Source organism: Schistocerca gregaria, chromosome 4 (genome assembly GCF_023897955.1).
Source record: "Schistocerca gregaria isolate iqSchGreg1 chromosome 4, iqSchGreg1.2, whole genome shotgun sequence".
NCBI lineage: Eukaryota > Metazoa > Arthropoda > Insecta > Orthoptera > Acrididae > Schistocerca > Schistocerca gregaria.
In genome coordinates, this window is record NC_064923.1 from 485,065,780 (window position 1) to 485,086,103 (window position 20,324).

At 41.6% G+C, this 20,324-nt stretch overlaps 1 protein-coding gene and 2 non-coding genes across 4 annotated transcripts in view; 1 reads left to right on the forward strand and 2 right to left on the reverse strand.

Annotated features, from left to right (window-relative positions):
- The window catches only part of LOC126266658 (glutamate receptor 1-like), a 380,473-nt gene that overhangs the window by 252,075 nt on the left and 108,074 nt on the right, over positions 1 to 20,324 (reverse strand). The gene's annotated exons all lie outside the window — the stretch shown is intronic.
- Positions 17,727 to 17,801, reverse strand: Trnas-cga (transfer RNA serine (anticodon CGA)). The gene has a single exon. It is a non-coding gene; the product is annotated as a tRNA-Ser (tRNA).
- Trnas-cga (transfer RNA serine (anticodon CGA)) lies at positions 17,863 to 17,937 on the forward strand. Its single transcript has one exon. It is a non-coding gene; the product is annotated as a tRNA-Ser (tRNA).

The following is a 20,324-nucleotide window of genomic DNA, read 5'->3' on the forward strand; positions in this document are numbered from 1 at the left end:
ACAGCCGAGCAACTCCGCTATTGCAGAATTTTGATACTTTCTGCTATTGGGATAGTATTATGGGAAGGAATTGAGATTAAATTAGGAAGTGACATTATAAACAGAGAGTGATGTTTCTGCTTGAATTCTCCTTTAATTCTGCTCTCTCCCTGGACAAATAACAATGGGCGGGGCGGGTGGGCAAGAGCAGAGGTAATGCTACCTCACCGGTTGGTAATTAATATTCACATACCTTCTGACGGTGCTCGTCACGGAGGTCCGTCAAACGAATGAAGAATAAAAGGAAGAGGCTGTGTGTACGGTATATTGTGAAAAAGTGAAAACTGAAGAAGTGCAATGTGTTGAACTGCATCTGTCAGTAGACGCCTGTAGTGTTTGCATTAAACTAAGAAAAGAAAACTTGACACCAAAAGTTAATGGCTTTTTATTTATTTGTTTTATTTATTTATTTTCATTAAAGCGCAAACATTGAAGAAAAAGTGATATTCAAAGGACGGAAACCTAAGGTTTGCTGAAATTTCGAAAGAGGATTGTGAAGAGGTAACGTGTAATCGCCACTTACTAAAAAGTCATTCGAATCTGCATTGCAGTTTACAAAAGGCGAAATATAAAATGGTGGCTAACCCACGTACCAACTACTAGAAAACTGAACACAGTAAGGAACTAATGTCTCAACTACTGTTCTTCAAGGACCAGAAGAGAATGCGAAAAGTGTAATGTTTAACGGGTACTCATGCCTAACGAAAGACAGAATTTCTGTGAAACAGTTGTAGTCGTAAAACTATTGTTAACTGTAGTTTCTTTCACTAAATTTATTCTGTATGAGTTAGACAACAGCAACAACATGCCTTCTTACCTGCTGAACTAAAAGAAAAGTATACAAAATTCTTTAGAGGGATCTAAGCCACACATTTGTGTTATTATTATTATTAGAGTACTGAATCATAGTATAACATCAGTGATAGCGACAGTTGCAACTTAAATGAAATAATAAAAGTGGAAAACAGAGTAGACAAAAATACTTTTCATGCCTTCATATCTTTAAGAAAGCCGGTAGTGTCACGAGTAAGAGGGTTTTGTTTCCGATGAATACCTGAGGGTGTTATTTTTCCTTGTCTCTTATTTGTGAGAACTTTCTGTCGGAATAGGTTCGAATTATTAGCTAATTTAAGTCTACTTCATATACATGGGTCTATACATTTGGTGGACCATTGAGTCTCTATGAAGAAAACCGCGTTCGAACATTTCTGATTTTCTGGTTACGTGCCTGCAGTAATTACAGCCATTCGAACTTGTCTGTGAATTACCGCCTGTTATGTATAAACCTCAACACAGTAGAAAGCGAGTTATGCATTCCTGCAGTAGTTTACAGGCATCAGGATTCCTCTGTGAATTACCCGATGAGCTCTAGCAATCTAAATGCAGCAGAAAGTGGCTTAATATGGAGCGGTTGTTAATAACCACAAGCGCGATAGCTGTTTCCACATTATATGTTGCTACAAACCACAGTGACTTCAATGACGATTTCTTAAAATATGTTTCATTCACTACTCTGAATAACAGGGTGGATCGCTTCTGTTCTGGCTCGCTGAAGAGCTCAGTAGTGTTTCGTCAAATCCCAGTCGACTTGGTGATGATAATATTTTGGGAAGATAACAACCAAGGAAAATATTCCGAAAACCTTGGTCGGAACCGGAGGGTGGGAATTATTTGTAACGGCAAATGTCTCAAACAAAAATATGAAGGCCCAGTTTGTGGGTGTTATGACAGTGACCAGGGCTAGAGAATAGTTTACGTTACGTGGGTCCGTAACGAGATTTTTCATGTACCTGAACTATCATGCAGTGATGCGCAACTCGTGGCATGGTGAGTAGCGTTGCTGATTCTAGAGCCTGTGTTTCCACTTTCAGTTCCCCGCCTGGTCAGATATTTTCTCCGCTTGAGGATTGAGCATTTGTGTTCTCCTCGTATTGGTATTTCATCTTCTTGTGGCGTACGTCACCGACATAGCGTCACATAGAAACATTAGCACTGGGAAGCAGAACTATCCCAGACGGTGGTTAGCTCAGGCCACAATCTGTTTTGATTTTGTTTAAAACTCAGTTTTATAAGCGATTTTTCGAAAATAGAGGAACCGCCGTTAGATCAAGAATATCACACGGATGATGAAACGTAAGAAGGGTTTACGGGCTAAGCAAAGATTTAAGGAATTATTCCTGGTTTAGGACTCGCCCAGCATTGTCTTACTCGATGCACAGATCTTTCAGTATGAGCAGTACGTAACGTAGAACATATGCCCTATAAAAGTGACAACAGAAGTTGTTTGGTAAACGTAGAAATGTGGCTGAACGCTAGCCAGTATGCGGCAAGAGTCGTAATCCCTGTTGTAACACCCTTCGTGGTTACGGTACCATATTACATTCCTTCAGCATAATGCAAGAACACACTCTGCAGTTTATACCACAAACGCCTTGATGAATGCAGGGATCCCTGAATGGCCTACTAGTCCCTTAATTTGTACACGCAGAGGATTTGTCGGAGGCGATGAACGACGTATTCTTTCATACCAGCCTTAACTTACGAATTTCCGTTAACTGACACTGCATGGCAAGAAATTTTCCAAAGTGACATTCGGATGCGATTTGCATCCATGCCTCAACGAATACAAGAGTATACCTGTTTCTGTGTGGGTCACACCTTACGCTTATGTTGATGATAGACAGCGGTTCCATGTGGATTGAAATAATTTAATATCAGTTATAATATGAACATATCCACATTTTGAAAAATTTCATACTGATACTTTGGGTGTAACACTTCCCAAGCCCGTCAGTATGTGCTTAAAATCTCACAATCAGCTTTCTTTATTATTTGTAGGTGCACGGTGCCATGGATTTAGGAATTGTATTATCCCATGTTATGACATCCGCATGGGTGCTCAAGTGCGATTCCACAACACATCTTCATTACATCTTCTACGTGTAGACTGCATTGATCGCTGTATTTCATAGTCGACTGATGGAACAGTTATTTAGGTGACAAAGATGGAGTTATACAATGTGAGTCAGGAGCGAAGGAAATTGACGGAGATCCGAAATGTGAAATGATTTGGGTGAAGGTCACGGTTAAAGCAGGATCAGACATGGTGACTGGATGTCTCTATAGGCCCCCGGGCTCAGCAGCTGTTGTGGCTGAGCACCTGAACGATAATTTGGAAAATATTTTTAGTAGATTTCCCCACCATGTTATAGTTCTGGGTGGAGATTTTAATTTGCCGGATATAGACTGGGAGACTCAAGCGTTCAGAACGGGTGGCAGGGACAAGGAATCCAGTGAAATTTTTTAAAGTGCTTTATCTGAAAACTACCTTGAGCAGTTAAACAGAGAACCGACTCGTGGCGATAACATATTAGACCTTCAGGTGACAAACAGACCCGAACTATTTGAAACAGTTAATGCAGAACAGGGAATCAGCGATCATAAAGCGGTTACTGCATCGATGATTTCAGTCGTAAATAGAAATATTAAAAGAGGTAGGAAAATTTTTCTGTTTAGCAAAAGTGACAAAAAGCAGATTACAGAGTACCTGGCGGAACAACACAAAATTTTTGACTCAAGTACAGATAGTGTTAAGGATCAGTGGACAAAGTTCAAAACCATCGTACAATATGCGTTAGATGAGTATGTGCCAAGCAAGATCGTAAGAGATGGAAAAGAGCCACCTTGGTACAACAACCGAGTTAGAAAACTGCTGCGGAAGCAAAGGGAACTTCACAGCAAACATAAACATAGCCAAAGACTTGCAGACAAACAAAAATTACGCGAAGCGAAATGTAGTGTGAGGACGACTATGCGAGAGGCGTTCAATGAATTCGAAAGTAAAGTTCTATGTACTGACTTGGCAGTCCAGATACTCTGTGGCCAAAATGGTACTGAACAGAGGATGACAGACTAAAGGCCGAAATGCTAAATGTCTTTTTCCAAAGCTGTTTCACAGAGGAAGACTGCACTGTAGTTCCTTCTCTAGATTGTCGAACAGATGACAAAATTGTAGCTATCAAAATAGACGACACAGGGATAGAGAAACAATTAAAATCGCTCAAAAGAGGAAAGGCCGCTGGACCTGATGGGATACCAGTTCGATTTTACACAGAGTACGCGAAGGAAATTGCCCCCCTTCTTGCAGTGGTGTACCGTAGATCTCTAAAGGAGCGTAGCGTTCCAAAGGATTGGAAAAGGGCACAGGTCATCCCCGTTTTCAAGAAGGGACCTCGAACAGACGTGCAGAACTATTGACCTATATCTCTAACGTCGATCAGTTGTAGAATTTTGGAACACGTATTATGTTCGAGAATAATGACTTTTCTGGAGACTAGAAATCTATTCTGTAGCAATCAGCATGGGTTTCGGAAAAGGCGGTCGTGTGAAACCCAGCTCGCGCTATTCGTCCACGAGACTAAGAGGGCCATAGACACGGGTTCCCAGGTAGATGCCGTGTTTCTTGACTTCCGCAAGGCGTTCGATACAGTTTCCCACAGTCGTTTAATGAACAAAGTAAGAGCATATGGACTATCAGACCAATTGTGTAATTGGATTGAGGAGTTCCTTGATAATAGAACGCAGCATGTCATTCTCAATGGAGAGAAGTCTTCCGAAGTAAGAGTGATTTCAGGTGTGCCGCAGGGGAGTGTCATAGGACCGTTGCTGTTCACAATATACATAAATGACCTGGTGGATGACATCGGAAGTTCACTGAGGCTTTTTGCAGATGATGCTGTGGTGTATCGAGAGGTAGTAACAACGGAAAATTGTAGTGAAATGCAGGAGGATCTGCAGCGAATTGACGCATGGTGCAGGGAACGGCATTTGAATCTCAATGTAGACAAGTGTAAAGTGCTGCGAATACATAAAAAGATAGATCCCTTATCACTTAGCTACAAAATAGCAGGTCAGCAACTGGAAGCAGTTAATTCCATAAATTATCTGGTAGTACGCATTAGGAGTGATTTAAAATGGAATGATCATATAAAGTTGATCGTCGGTAAAGCAGATGCCATACTGAGATTCATTGGAAGAATCCTAAGGAAATGTAATCCGAAAACAAAGGAAGTAGGTTACAGTACGCTTGTTCGCCCACTGCTTGAATACTGCTCAGCAGTGTGGGATCCGTACCAGATACGGTTGATAGAAGAGATAGAGAAGATCCAACGGAGACCAGCGCGCTTCGTTACAGGATCATTTAGTAATCGCGAAAGCGTTACGGAGATGATAGATAAACTCCAGTGGAAGACTCTGCAGGAGAGACGCTCAGTAGCTCGGTACGGGCTTTTGTTAAAGTTTCGAGAACATACCTTCATCGAAGAGTCAAGCAGTATATTGCTCCCTCCTACGTATATCCCGCGAAGAGACCACGAGGATAAAATCAGAGAGATTACAGCCCACAGAGAAGCATACCGACGATCCTTCTTTCCACGAACAATACGAGACTGGAATAGAAGGGAGAACCGACAGAGGTACTCAGGGAACCCTCCGCCACACACTGTAGATGTAGATGTAGATACATGCTTTGAGGGGTGATAGTAGTAGTAATTCTGAACAGAAAACTTCATATGGACAAATGCCCTATTCCGAATGGTTTCCAAGATAGAACACATTTAATATCACTTTCGTACGTTTTTTTAATAACTCGGTAACCGCACCCTCCAGCGAAAACGTGTCACAGTACAATATTAAACTATATTAAATTTCCTACAAAAAATGGTCCTATTCACTTTTTCTATAGAACTAATGATTTGTGCAAAGAGAGAGCGAGAATGTTGAAAAACTCGCTCGACACGCATGCGCTGTAGTTTACATAGTTTTTGTAGGCCAGTTTGAGGTAGCTTATTGAGGTGGTCACGGGACACTTGTGGTCTTTCAAGTTGTGAAACTGCCTCAAATTGGCCTACAAAAACTACGTAAGCTACAGCGAATGCGAGTCGAGGGAGTTTTTCTACATTCTTGCTCTCTCTTCGCACAAAACGTTCTAGAGAAAAAAAATGATAGGACTTTTTTTGTAGGAAATTGAACATAGTTTAATTTTGTATCGTGACACTTTTTGCTGGAGGGTGCGGTTTGGGAGTTATTCAAGAAAAACGTACAAAAATGGTATTAAATGTGTTCTATTTCGGAAACCATTCGGAATAGGGCATTCGTCCATAAGAAGTTTTTTGTTCAGAATCATTAATACTACCACTCCTCAAAACATGTACCTTTACTCCTGACTCACCCTATTTAACTCTGAAATCGGAAACACATTCCACGTGTAAACAGCAAAAAAGTAGCAGCTGATCGGAATATGCAAAAAATATATCAGTAGTCAATATAGCTAAACACTCAAGAATTACATTTGGCCAAATGTATCACACAAAACTAAAAGAATATATATATATCATCCAGCCTGTCGACGCAACGCCACATATTCATTTGATGTCTATGTCAAGGTATATGGTAAAGTAACACTAGTTGGTTTTCGTAAAAATGCATCCCAGTAAGTTCAATTTTAGGAATTTAACAATATAGCGGCTGTCGTACTCAGCTCATTCCTAGTGTCTTCTGATTGAATAGCATGAATCAACTTACGTCTTGAAACACTTTATCTTATCTATTTCATCATGTTCAGTATTTAAGAGTAGAGTTTATTATGTTACAGAAACTCATTACGACTTCTACAGAAAACGCAGATGGACCTGATAGAATGATTTAAAGAGATGTAGGATGCTGCATGTGACCAGCACAAAACATAGGAATGGTAATCACATTTCTCTGTGTACAGAGCCACTCCAGGGTCATATGTCGTTGACATGTAAGAGACATATATATGATATTCTACATCAAATTCCTTTCAGGTTTCAATCGACGTACTAGCAAGTAATTCTTAAGTATAAACAAATTTTAGTATAGTATGTTTTTGAATTGGACTAAGAAGCTTAAAATAATTGTTCCTAGCCCCGTAGATGTTACTAACCTCATACAGATTGTTCTGAAAATTTATGATTGTGAAATTTTACTAGCTATGAAAATACTTGTAAGATTTAAAACGAGAAACAGGGGCACATAAAATAGATAATAGTTGTGTGGTGAACTATTCATGTCTCAGTCATGCATAACATGCACCACACATTGAAATCTTCCAAGGAGCAAGCAAAACTGATTTTATATGATTTTTTTGTGATGTTTATTTCGGTACTAGCTTTATACACATAGCTCCTCCCTTTTACACCATGTATGTCATGTATGTTCCACACATCTCCCCCCCCCCCCCCCCCCTCTCTGAACATCTTCTTCTACGCCCTCTGCCCATCTTCTTCTCCCTCACTCTCTGTCCATTTTCTCCTCTTATCTTTGCCCATCGACTCCTCATTGAGTCTCAGTCCAGCACCACCTCCCCCCCCCCCCCATCTGCCATCTCTCACTCATCCCTCTCTCTGTCCATCACCTCCTCTCCAATCTCTCTGTCCACCATTTCTATTCCTGTCTCTTTGTCCATCTCCTTCTCTCTCATTCTCTGTCAATTTCCTCCTCTTTTCCCATCAGCTCCTCACCTCCATTTCTCTCTCTCTTTCTCTGTCCATCGCCACCTCCACCCCTCTGCCTGACCATCTCCCTGTCTTCCCTCTCTCTGTCCATCTCCTCTTCTCGTCTCCTTCCACACTCTCTCTCTGTCCATCTCTTCATCCCCCACCTCTCTGTCCGATCTAGTAACCCCTGAACCGCATTTCCATTAGTACTCACACAAAATGCCAGCCATGCAGAGCAGCCTAGATATCAGACATTACCATTTTTTTCACTCCCACCCCTACCTTTATCGAACAGTCCTACAAGGAACGGAATTAATATTGCATTGTCATCCAGTTCTGACCTACATTTAGAATTTCAAGTCTCTACCTCATTGGCGACTTGCTTTAAAATCAGTTGCAAAATTGATACCGAACAGACAGACATGCGACGTAATAAAAACACATTAAAATAGGGTCGGGCGAGAGTACGGTTACAGTGGTAGGTCAGTGAAAGTGACGTGGCACAGTTTTTATTCATTGGAGGCAGAGAATTTGCTTTCTGCAAAACAAAGTGACTTGTTATGCCGTCAGAGAGTACGCATCTGCGGCGCGCGTGTGTGCTGACTGCGGCCCCTCTAGCACAGGTGCGGAGTCAGGCGGTCCTCGGAGGGCCTCATTAACAGTCAGAGCCGGGGAGATGCGAGCGACTGAGACGGCGCCATTTGCCTAATTGCAGTTCGTTGCTGGCTGCTGGCACAATGGGCGGCGCGCTGGGCCACAGTTAGTTAGCAGCCCGGCAGCCTGCGCTGCGGATCGCTCACCAGTCCCGCGCCCAATTGTTTCTGCGAGCCCCTGCGGGCAAAATCTGTAATTAATTCAAAGAGCTGCGCCGGCAAAAAATTCTCCATTAGCGCTCGGGACTCCTTCATTCTGCTACTGGACGGCTGTCTCTCCGCCGAAGTTTGTGAATAAATGCAAATGAGTCGGTGCGCACAAATCGTTTATTACGCCTCGAGATTATTGTCGTGTTTTTTACTGTTGAATTTGTCGGTAAACAATGTATTAGGAGTAGATTGCAACGGGTGCTTAGAGTATCGCTGATGGTGGAACACCTCAGTCATGAAGAATAAATGTAAGTCAGTAACGAACCGTTCTGTGCATTAATTCATGTAGATGTCTCTTTAACAGTCCCGAATATCTGATACTCGGTAATGTGCAGTATGTATTCGCTTTTGACATATTTGGTTGTCAACATGAAGGTGGTTCGAGGGAGCTGGAGCCAGAAAATAACGGAAACAGTGTTCCGTGTTTCCTTTTTTGTTTCGCAAAATAGTAGAGAATTCCGTCTATAACAGGATTTCTAAAACTGTATTCCGCAGGAAGTGAATAAGTGCTTCGACGGAAACAATTAATAACACGACGTTTTTTACGACATTTTGACGATACTAATTAGGTTTTAAAATTTTATTACGATATATGTCTTATTAGTTATGTTTTAAAACTGATGTAGTCACTGAAGAAAAGAAGCTTTCCTCCTTTAAAAAAAAATATTAACCTTCGAAGTAAACACGGTGTTTATCGAAGTTTGTCAAACTGTTCCACCAGAGGAAAAGTTTTGGAACCCTTGCACTATACAATGACACGTACATTTTGTGTTTAGCTTAATTCTACATACTTTTATTTACTTCGAATATGACGACACAGATTTGTCACGACATGTTCACTGAAAAAAAAAGAAAACACTGGCATTCAGTTTTTTTGTAATGCCGTAGATAATTTACCCGTAGAACATGTTCCTGTAGTTTCTAACATGATACTTCAGTCAGCTGTTTCAGTTTTAGATGGTGAGTCCTAATAATAACTTAATTTGTGATGGAAAAATGTCTCTTTGTTAAGAGCTAAAATTGAATTAATAAAAAAAGTATATCTTTGTTCTTGCTTTGTGAAATATTTGTTAGGTCAGCTCAAACGTGGCCCAGTTTAGCTACCAAGTTTTTAAAAACCCCAGGAAGGTACACAACTAATACACTGTAATATTTCTGGCTTTTCAGCCATCATTTCAGGTACAAAATCCTCTTCTTAGAGCAGTTGAAAAGACAAAAATAGCAAGATTACGTAATGTGGGTTGAGGTACTAATGACATATGGTTTGTTCGGTACCGGTATGGTGAGAAACACCTCCTAAATTGTGGTCCATCTCCGCGATTGGGTGCTGTGTTCGGAAGTTGCGCTCAAAAATGATAATCTTCTGTTATTAATATTAGACAATCTAAACAGCGTATTTACTTGCATTTGAAAATAAGGCATCTCTCAGTAGCGTGCTATCATTCCATTATTTCACAAGTATTATTAACCAGCAGAATAATAAACATCTGCTTAACGAAAAGGCAGACGAAGTACTTTGAAGATCATCGGATCGCGGCTAAATTGCATGGTGGGCGAAGTGATACGGCTATAAGCTCAGAGGTGGTGGGGTAGCCTCGGAGGACGGACATGTAGCTGAGAACAGTATGATAGTAATTACTGAAATACGCAGTTCTTTATTTTATTGAAAAATCGAAATTATTTGTGACTCTAAAATGGAATATAATTGTGCAGTTTCTCGTCTTGTGCTAATAAAAAGCGAGTGGCATCCCGTACAAACAAACTAATTGGAAATTTAATTATTTCTGGAAAATCAGTTCCTCGCTAAGAGTTTCTTACAGCCTAAAGGTAACGAATACACGACCTACATGCTGTTTTCTGCGCAGGGACAACAACTAAAGAAGACTGCAGGTTGATGAGCATTGATTAGAAATTATGAATTCTACCCAGGCCTATGGAAGCAAATAGGCGCATCGTGTATAGTGCACTCTTAGTACAAATGAGATCAGTGACATGCCATCTGTGGTAACGCAGAGGAGATATGAAAGAAAGAAATTTTCGAGGGAAGGGGTTTATCATACGCGTGTATATAACCCGCTCTCTCTCTCTCTATCTATCTATCTTTTTCAACTTGACGTAACACTACTAACACTAACGACCCATTTTTGTGACGATGCTACTAGCAGTAGTAACGGTGTGAGGAGACATCAGTTCCAACCTCGAATGCAAAGAAGCTTCGGGGATCTTTGGTCCAGAATACTGGTTCTTACCACATTGTTCGCACTCTCTGTGGAGGACCGTGAATACATTTCTTAGCTGAGTACCAGTCATATCCCTGGAAACTGACTTTATAATTTCCGTGACAGGTGTAGGCAGACAGTGTTCATGGGTGCAAATACAGTCCGATCTTTGACTTCAATTGTGTTTGCACCAAGTTCTGATTCCCTTGTGCATAGCCCATGTAACAATTCAATATCTGTAGACACATTACATTATAGCCTACACTTTGGATTCTGTGATGCTATTGCCACACGAAACAAAGGAAATCCTATTGTCGTGTGCATTGGAAAATACGTAATGTAATACGTCACTCATCAACAGTGCGATCAAGAGGAATCACATGCATTACTATTGTCCAGGACATGATTAAACTGTTGCTGAAACTTCGAATTTCGTGTCTTTGTCATATACGTAATATTTTCAAGTGAACTGTTAGAGACGGAGACTTAAATGTTGATTGTTTGTAAAAAAAATTAGTTTATTTATTTCATCATTGCCTCTTCATAATATGCCTACAGAACTTGATGAAAAAGTTATTTTACTTCTTCCAGCCATAAAAGCATATTATTTTGAGTGTAACTACCAATGTATTGAAATGCCTTTTATAAAAACTGTCCAACATGTCCATCACGCTTCTCCCAAAAACCTGTAGTGGATGCTGCGAATATTGTAATGTAGCAGAATGTGACAGTACTAAGCGAAGAGTTCGATTCCACACATATAGAAGATTACGATACTATCACGCGATGTTTATGCGAAGTTATTTACTTGCATAAGTTTAGACTGTAACTTGCTAGTTTACCGTATTATTGAAAACTAGTTGACTTAAGATGAAATTAAAAGAATTCCGATAAGATTATGTAGATATTGTATTACAAATCAAAATTATGTCAGACATAATGTAAACATAAGACCAACTTATCATTTGTGGAATAGATACATAGAAGAAGAATAATAATTACGATGTAGCCTACTGTAAAGACGCAGGATTCATGTCAGGAAGAAAAGTTATACCGCAACTGCAAAGCAGGTAACAGAAATTATTAGTACATAGATATTGATGTATGTTTCGTGATATTCTAATATTAAAACTGTCACATTTCGAAGTGTTCTCTGTTTCCAAATTATTGTCATGATTTGTAACGCTAAAATCCACAACCAGCTTCATGAAATCAAACAAATATTGCACCATAAACGCTTGGACAAGAAGAGAATAGGGGATTTTGAGTTGTGGTGCTTCAGAAGAATGCTGAAGATTAAGTGGATAGACCATGTAACTAATGAGGAGGTACTGAATAGAAATAGGGAGAAAAGAAATTTGTGGCACAACCTAACTAGAATAAGAGATCGTTTGATAGGACACAATCTGGGACATCAAAAAGATCACCAATTTAGTAATGGAGGGGAGTGTATTTGTGTCATGGAGAGCCGCATGAAATCAGGATTCTAACTGAAGACCATAATAACAATAACAACAAATATTAGTTGTACATTCAAATATGTTCACTTTAAACAAATGGGACTTTGCAGTTGTTGGAACATACACTGATCAGTCAGAACATAATAGTCGGTATGTTCTCCTTTGGCACGGATAACAGCTACGACGCCTCGTGGCATGGGAGCAATGAGGTCTTGGTTGGTCGCTGGAGGTCGTTGGTACCATATCTGCACGCTCAAATTACCTAATTCCACTAAATTCCGTGAAGAGGACAGGGCGGCAATGAGCTCTGACGCCACGTTTAGTCGCGTCCCAGATGTGTTCGATCACTTTAAGATCTGGCCAATTGGAGGGGCCAGCACATCAACTGGAACTCGCCACTGCGTTCCTCGAACCCTTCCATTACTCTGCTTGTGACAGGCCGTAGCGTCTTGTAGAAAAATGTCAATACCGGCGCGAAACATGGTCGCCATGAAGGGGTGTACGTGGTATGTAACCATTGCACGATACTCCTTGGCCGTCATGGTGCCTTGCACGAACTCCAGTGGACCCATGGGTATTTACGTCAATGTTCCCGAGAACATAATGGAGGCACCGCCACGTTTCCTCCGTCGCATGGAGCTGTTCCCCTGGAAGATAACGGATTCGTACCTCCAGTCGTCATGATAGAAAAGGTAACGGGATTCATCACTCCAAGCAACGCTCTGCCAATGCACCAATGTCCAGTGTTGATGGTCACGTGTTCATTTTATTCGTATTAGTTGATGTCGTGGTGTTAATATTGACACATGCATGGGCCTTCGGCTGCTGAGGCCCATCGTCAGGAGTGGTCGGTGCACTGAGTGTTCAGACACACCTGTACTCTGCCCTCACTGAAGTTTGATGTTAGTTTCGCTACAGTTCACAGCTTGTCCTGTTTTACCAGTCTGCCAGCCTGCGACGTCCGACATCTGTAATGAGTGGTGACCGTCTAACCCAATGACTTTTGGGCGTGGTTTCACCTCGGTTTCGCTACATATTGAAGACACTCACCACGGCTTCTCCTCGAACACCCGAATAGATGTGCAGTTTCCGAAATGCTCATGCCGAGCCTCCGGGTCATCACAGTCTGCCTTCGGCCAAACAGAGATAGATCGCGCGCCTTCCTCATTCTGTACACGAACAGCACGCTCATCGATACTACATGCACCGTTCGTGTGGCTGACTAGCAGTCATTCCTTGACGTGACGCTGCTGTCGCCTGGACGGTGGTCACGTTGTTCTGACCGATCAGCGTATATAAGCAGCAACGGCAATCGCTTACTGGAGCTAGAATTGCATTAGTAATGCAGGAGTTAGTATATAGTTATCATTGCTTCAGTTATACCGTCAGTCTTTTGTCAATTTTATCTGGGTCATGATGCAATAAACATATATTAAAAGCATTTTGTGTGTTTCGAGTACCTTGTTTTTTTGGTGAACGCGTTACAAATTTCCTGTCATTACATAAAACTGAACCCAGATGAAGGAACTGCACTAAAACTAAGATACGTACAGCAGTTGTATCTTTGATAATCAGGAAGTTAAGTAACTGAAATGTATCCACTAAATCTAGTTACATTTTAAGATATCACAATAAATCCAAATATCTATATATATTTAATTCGTAAACTATTGTCTTTGTATAATGTATCACAATTGGTGTATCCTCTGTAACTGTGAGAAACTTTATTTTGCTGTATTGACTGTTTTTATTTTTAAAAAATTTACCCTTAAAATCATTTGCATCCGTTTAAACTGACACTATGTGACAAGACGAATTTCTAATAATATTCTGCGAGAGTAATAGTTTAGAGTTGTATCGACAGACATGGAGTTTTGCTATATCTATGAGAAGACGGCAGTTAGGGAAGTTGGTTGTAGGCCGATGCACGGACAAGGATGGCGTGTGTGTAACTGCGGACATAGAGACAGTTTTCAGTGCATTGTGAACTGTAAAAATAATGGAAAACTCTATTTAAATGTTACGCGTTCTGGATTCATCTTCCACGCAATATTATAAAAGCTGCGATACAAGATTGGTGGAACACCGGCTATGATGTTCTGACTGATCAGTGTAAGTTCCAACAACTGCAGAGTCACTTCACGTATTGTTACATGCGAATATCACAAATATCACACAGTTGCAGTCTGTAGCAAAAGTATCCTTGGTTAAGGACTTGTTAGTATTAGTCACAGCCAATGTGCAGAGGGTATGGCAAAATCTGAAGTCCGGCATGATGTAAGTAGTTAGCAAGAGAAAATATTATGGAGCCCAACAGCCGGTCATGGCAGTGGTGTGCATGTCTTCAGCCGGAAAGGCTACATAGGAGGTTCAATGGTGCAGAGACTGGCATTGTCAGCGCTGACGGCATTGTGCTGTCTCCAGTTGAGACGCTGATAGATGAAAAGCGAATGCATTCGGCGCCTATCCAGGAAGCTTCTTCGGAGTGAACTGGCGTCTCAGAGCCCATGCGCCAGCCTAAGTACAGCCCTCGGTTCCAGGATAAAGTCTGTCTCGCTTCTTATTACATAGCCAGTGTAAGAAAGAGGTCTATGAGAGCATGGATCTCTGCCAGGACTGAGGTTGCCGTCTGGTGTCCACAGGTATTATGGCTGCTCTCGAGCATCGTCTGCTAGGATGTTGGCTCCCCTTGTAACTTGGAAGTAATGTGTGTTGCTGTCAGAGTAGGCGTTAGCCCACGATATAGCGAGTTGAAGAAGTGATTTGGTGCGTGGTCATAGAGGAGCCATTTCCAAGAGTGGTTAATTTTTTGGTGGCTAGCCTCAATATTTTTCCTTCTACATGTACGTTTTGTTTGGGCAGCATACTCTAGGCTAGGCCTAACAAATATTGCAAAGGTATGCAGCAGCACATCTGCAGAGGCATTATGAAATTTTCTCCAGTGAGCTCAAACAGTTTTAGTCGCTGTCTTCTTTTTATTAACAACTGATTTATATGTTGGTTCCTTGGTAGTATGACATCTACTGTGGTTGGTAAATACCCGGCTTGTTTCTGTGCTTTCATGTGTTACTGCCATAGTTTTATTGTTCCATCTGCTGGTTTCACAAATTTATTTTGGGTTAAATCTTTTTAACTGGAGATCCCTAGCTGGATTTTAGAGGGGACTTGGTCATATTCTTTACAGGTTTAAAGATAATTATAGATTTTGTATATAGTCTACTCTCACCTGAATTACACCTCAGATCGTGATTGACTGGCATCAGTAGGCTGTGCGATCCGTATAGAGATCGGGGCCTTCTTTCCGTACTCTTAACTGCAGAACGTGTATCGTGTTATAGGTTGTGTAATAGAGTGGCTGTTCTTTCTCCTGGCTGAACTTAAGCATCTGGTCTGAATTTATCTGAGACTACCATTTAGAATAGGTCTGATTTCTGGTTCCAACTGGGACTGAACTACGAAAACAGGGTGCGAATCCCATTGAAAGTACATTCGAAGTATAGGTGAAGACCTGTTGCACAGTCGGTTGGATTCGGCGCCTTTATTGCTGGCTGCAGATTTAGAGGATAGGGTCAGCTGTGACCCCATTATCTGAAAACAGATTTTCTGAAGTGCATCTTTACCATAAAGTTTGAAAGCATGGGGTGATAATATGGTAAACAGAACACAACGTATTACCTTCTACAATTATCATAAAGACACGAAAAACTCTGAAAACAGTTTAACAGTGTAATCATGGTGTATTACGTTATGACTTAATTTTAATCCTTCATTCTGTATACGATGTACGAACGAAAATGTACTTGTGACTGTGAAACGATTGGCAGAAGTTGCTCTTGAGGAAAGTCATTGGAAAAATTAAAAAATGTTATTAAAATGTCGAGTACGGTAGATTATGGTACGAAAAAGAATATTAATATGTTTCGTTATAACAATATCTTTCATAGGTACACAGCCTCCTTTGTAATTCGCTGGTGACCTAATACACCGAATGTTTAGTTTGAAACAAAATTGCAATAAGTTAATAATTCTGTAAGACCGAAGATATACAAATTATGTAATATGATACAGCTAAAAATCGGTACCCATTCACGGCAGAATAGAGGGAGTAAAATTAAAGGTATAAATGAATTAATGGCCTCTTGAAATTCAATAATCGTGTTATAAGGGTAGAAAATACGAGAAGGGCGAATTTGAGGCAAGTTGTCAAAAGTAAAAGGAACTCTAAATTGGAAAAGAACTAGAAGGAATGTAAGTTTTACTTCTAAGATAAAACGACGCATTAAAGTATAGATCTGGTAGCATGAAACAGTGCAGTCTCTTTACAGCATCACTGAGACAGTCTTATTTGATTACTTACTCGAGAAAAGCCTATACAGTTATTCTACATGTAAGCTGAAGACCGTCTTTCATTTTTGAATCCAGCAACAGTCGAGCTGCAAATGCGGCATATGTTTTGTCTCACGAACGAAACTTATGGCAACCGCTAATGGTTCCCTTCTCATCTTTATGAGGACAGTAACAATTTTCTAACGAGGTGCTATTACGAGGGTGACGAAATTATTATTTAACGCTCTGGAATTAAATTACCAGCGGTAACGAGGAAGCAACAGCGAGGAAACCTGGGGACAAATTAAATAATCATCCGTAAGCGAGGGAGGCTTCCACAGCTGAGTTCGCCATCCCATGCCACAAACATGAAGGAACATTCCACTTCGTATTATGGTAGTTTGTTAATGATATCTTTTGGACTGAAGCGAAATATATTGTAACACTGCGTTAGGAATCATGTCTAGATCCAGGAACGAGACAGTTTTAATCAATTGGGTTCTTAAAGTAAATGCACCATAAATCAGCTAGAGAGAGTTCCAGAACGTAGAAGATCTAAAATAATTAATAGCAATTCGGTCGCGAAATGGAAGCCACAGTGAAACTCAAAAATATTTTATTTGCAACAGTTTGCTGTACATTCCAACTACTTCTCTACATAATCGCCGCTCGGAATTAGAGATTTATCGTAGCACCATCGTCATAGAAGGCAACCGCCAGTGCTTTCCGCCATTTCTCTACGCAGGTCTGCAGTTCGTTGTCTGTGCCAGTGGTTCACGTGAAGAGAGATGAACATCAGAGAGAGCCAAGTCCTGGCCCTAAGGTGAGTCATCAAAGACTTCCCGGCGCAAATGCGCCAGGGCCCTCCTCACTGCCCCTGCAGTGTGAGCTCGAGAATATCAGTGAAGAAGGAAATGCATGACAAGTACGTTACGTGGGGTTTGCACGAAATCAGGAGAAACCTTGCAGCGGTTACCTATGCTTGGCGGGAGCCACTGTTGTTCTAGGCATCTTCACGTGCTCACTTCATGCTCATTACTGAAAAGAGCAACGTGTCGCGATACATGGGCATACAAAAGACATTACGCAGCACATATGTGAAAGGCTTCGTCGGAGTTCCACTGTCGTTTCCATTTCGCAACCTGCCGTACCTTACTTTCCAAATAGCCCTTGTACGTCAACAGCAGTGGCTTCGGATTGCATCAACACTACAATAAATCAGGTTACCTTATTGAATGAGATTTTCACTCTGCAGCGGAGTGTGCGCTGATATGAAACTTCCTGGCAGATTAAAACTGTGTGCCCGACCGAGACTCGAACTCGGGACCTTTGCCTTTCGCGGGCAAGTGCTCTACCAACTGAGCTACCGAAGCACGACTCACGCCCGGTACTCACAGCTTTACTTCTGCCAGTACCTCGTCTTCTACCTTCCAACTGCTTCGGTAGCTCAGTTGGTAGAGCACTTGCCCGCGAAAGGCAAAGGTCCCGAGTTCGAGTCTCGGTCGGGCACACAGTTTTAATCTGCCAGGAAGTTTCAGGTTACCTTATTATTTACACATTGAAGCACCACAGTCGTATGGAAACATATTTAAATCCCTTTCAACCACAACGTTTACTAATCGCGGCGATTTCTACTGTGGTCCTGTGTACCGTATTCAACGAGTTATGAGTCCCTACAGATTTTTAACCATGGTATGCATCTATCAGACCCCAGACGAAGAATTTCCCCGAAGATATGGTTAATCTTCTTCCAGTAACCCTCTGGTTTGCAGCCGGATCCCGTCAACATTCTACCACGATATTTCGGGCCAGAGATATTCAGCCATCCTCAGGTGAGTAGACGAAGTACAGAAGAGACCTGATGCTGCCATGGTGTTTATAGCGAATTCTGCGCATGCGAATCGTACTGACGGGTTACGGCGCATGCGTTAGGAGGTGACATTCGCGAGGCAGCTAAGTAGTCTGTACTGCCCTCAGTGGTGAAGGAAGAACAGGCTAATCGCTGAGTACCGACTGAGCTTATCGACTTCGCTGTGACCGCATAATTTTAATAATTGGATTCCATTTTTTATCCAGCTGAAAGCCATTATCACGATTCATTAGATTGTCAGCAAGACATATTTCCGAGGATTCTTTAGTTACAGACTCCCAGAAGCTGGAAACCGTTACTAAACCTTTGGTGTTATTCTATTCCATTGAATGTCCCATGGAAATGCAATGTTCTGCTACTGCTGGTTTTAAGGGCTCCCGCAGACGGGTGTGTCTTCCGTGTTCTACACAGCGTTTCTGGACCGTTCTTGTCGTCTGACCTACACTTCCAGGGAATTTAATAAATACCCGCCTTCCTAAATTGTAAATCGTCTTTAACGGATCCGACTGAGGCCCTGCTCTTTGCTGGTGGACGCAAGATGACAGTGATGTTATTCTTCCTAAGCAATCTGCGTATTTTAGAAGATACGTTCCCGGCACAAGCAAGGAACACATCTGTCTCCTCAGGGGGTTGCTTCTTCTTATTATAATTGTGCATGGCATTCCGTATTTGATGTGAAGTATAGCCATTCTCTTTAAAAACCTCCTCCAGATGCACTAATAGGCCGCCGCTGTGGCCGAGCGGTTCTAGGCGCTACAGTCCGGAACCGTGCTGCTGCTACGGTCGCAGGTTCGAATCCTGCCTCGGCCATGGATGTGTGTGTGATGTCCGTAGGTTAGTTAGGTTAAAGTACTTCTAAGTCTAGGGAACTGTTAACATCAGATGTTAAGTCCCATAGTGTTTAGAGCCATTGTAACCATTTTCTGCACTAACGCACAGGTTATCAGCATCAGATATTACATGCTCCCGGTGAATTAAAGTACTGAGAACACCGGCGGTTTGCGCGGGGTGATGGCAGCTGGATGCCTGAAGATATAGAACTGCACGTGTGAGTTTTCTGTACACAGAATGTCCCAAAGACCCATCATACATAGGGCGTACTAACACGTCTAAAGGGTAAATCCCATCTTTGTCAATCTCCGTAACACACTTAGTGTTCTCACGTAAAGAGTGTAAATGACAAAGGAATTTGTCCAGTTCTTGTCCGCCATGAGGCATAGAAAGGTTTTCTTTTGGCGTTACGTAGATGATACTTCCGTTGAATGAAAGGTAATTTACAACTTATACAGAAACCCGGCTGGAGCTGTAAGAATCTGTGTACAGTAGTTCTGAATGAGTGAACAGGGTTGTAGCAATTGTCTGTATATCGGCCAAGTTGAGAATGAAATCGGGGAGAAATACTAAAAGGGTATTAAGGCTGATGGAGAAGAGATAAAAACTGTTTGCTGATGACACTGTAATTATGTCAGTGACGGCAAAGGGCTTGGAAAAGCAGTTGAACACAATGGAGAGGATCTTGAAACGGTGTAATTACACTACTGGCCATTAAAATTGCTACACCAAGAAGAACTGCAGATGATAAACGTGTATTCATTGGAAAAACATATTGTACTAGAACTGACATACGATTACATTTTCACGCAAATTGGGTGCACAGAGCCTGAGAAATCAGTACCCAGAACAACCACCTCTGGCCGTAATAACAGCCTTGATACGCCTGGGCATTGAGTCAAACAGGGGTTCGATGGCGTGTACAAGTGCAGCTGCCCATGCAGCTTCAACACGATACCACAGTTCATCAAGAGTAGTGACTGGAGTATTGTGACGAGCCAGTTGCTCGGCCACCATTGACCAGACGTTTTCAGTTGGTGAGAGATCTGTAGAATATGATGACCAGGGCAGCAGTCGAACATTTTCTGTGCCCAGAAAGGACCGTACAAAGGGCTGCAACATGCTGTCGTGCATTATCCTGCTTATATGTAGGGTTGCGCAGGGATCGAATGAAGGGTAGAGCCAGGGGGCGTAAC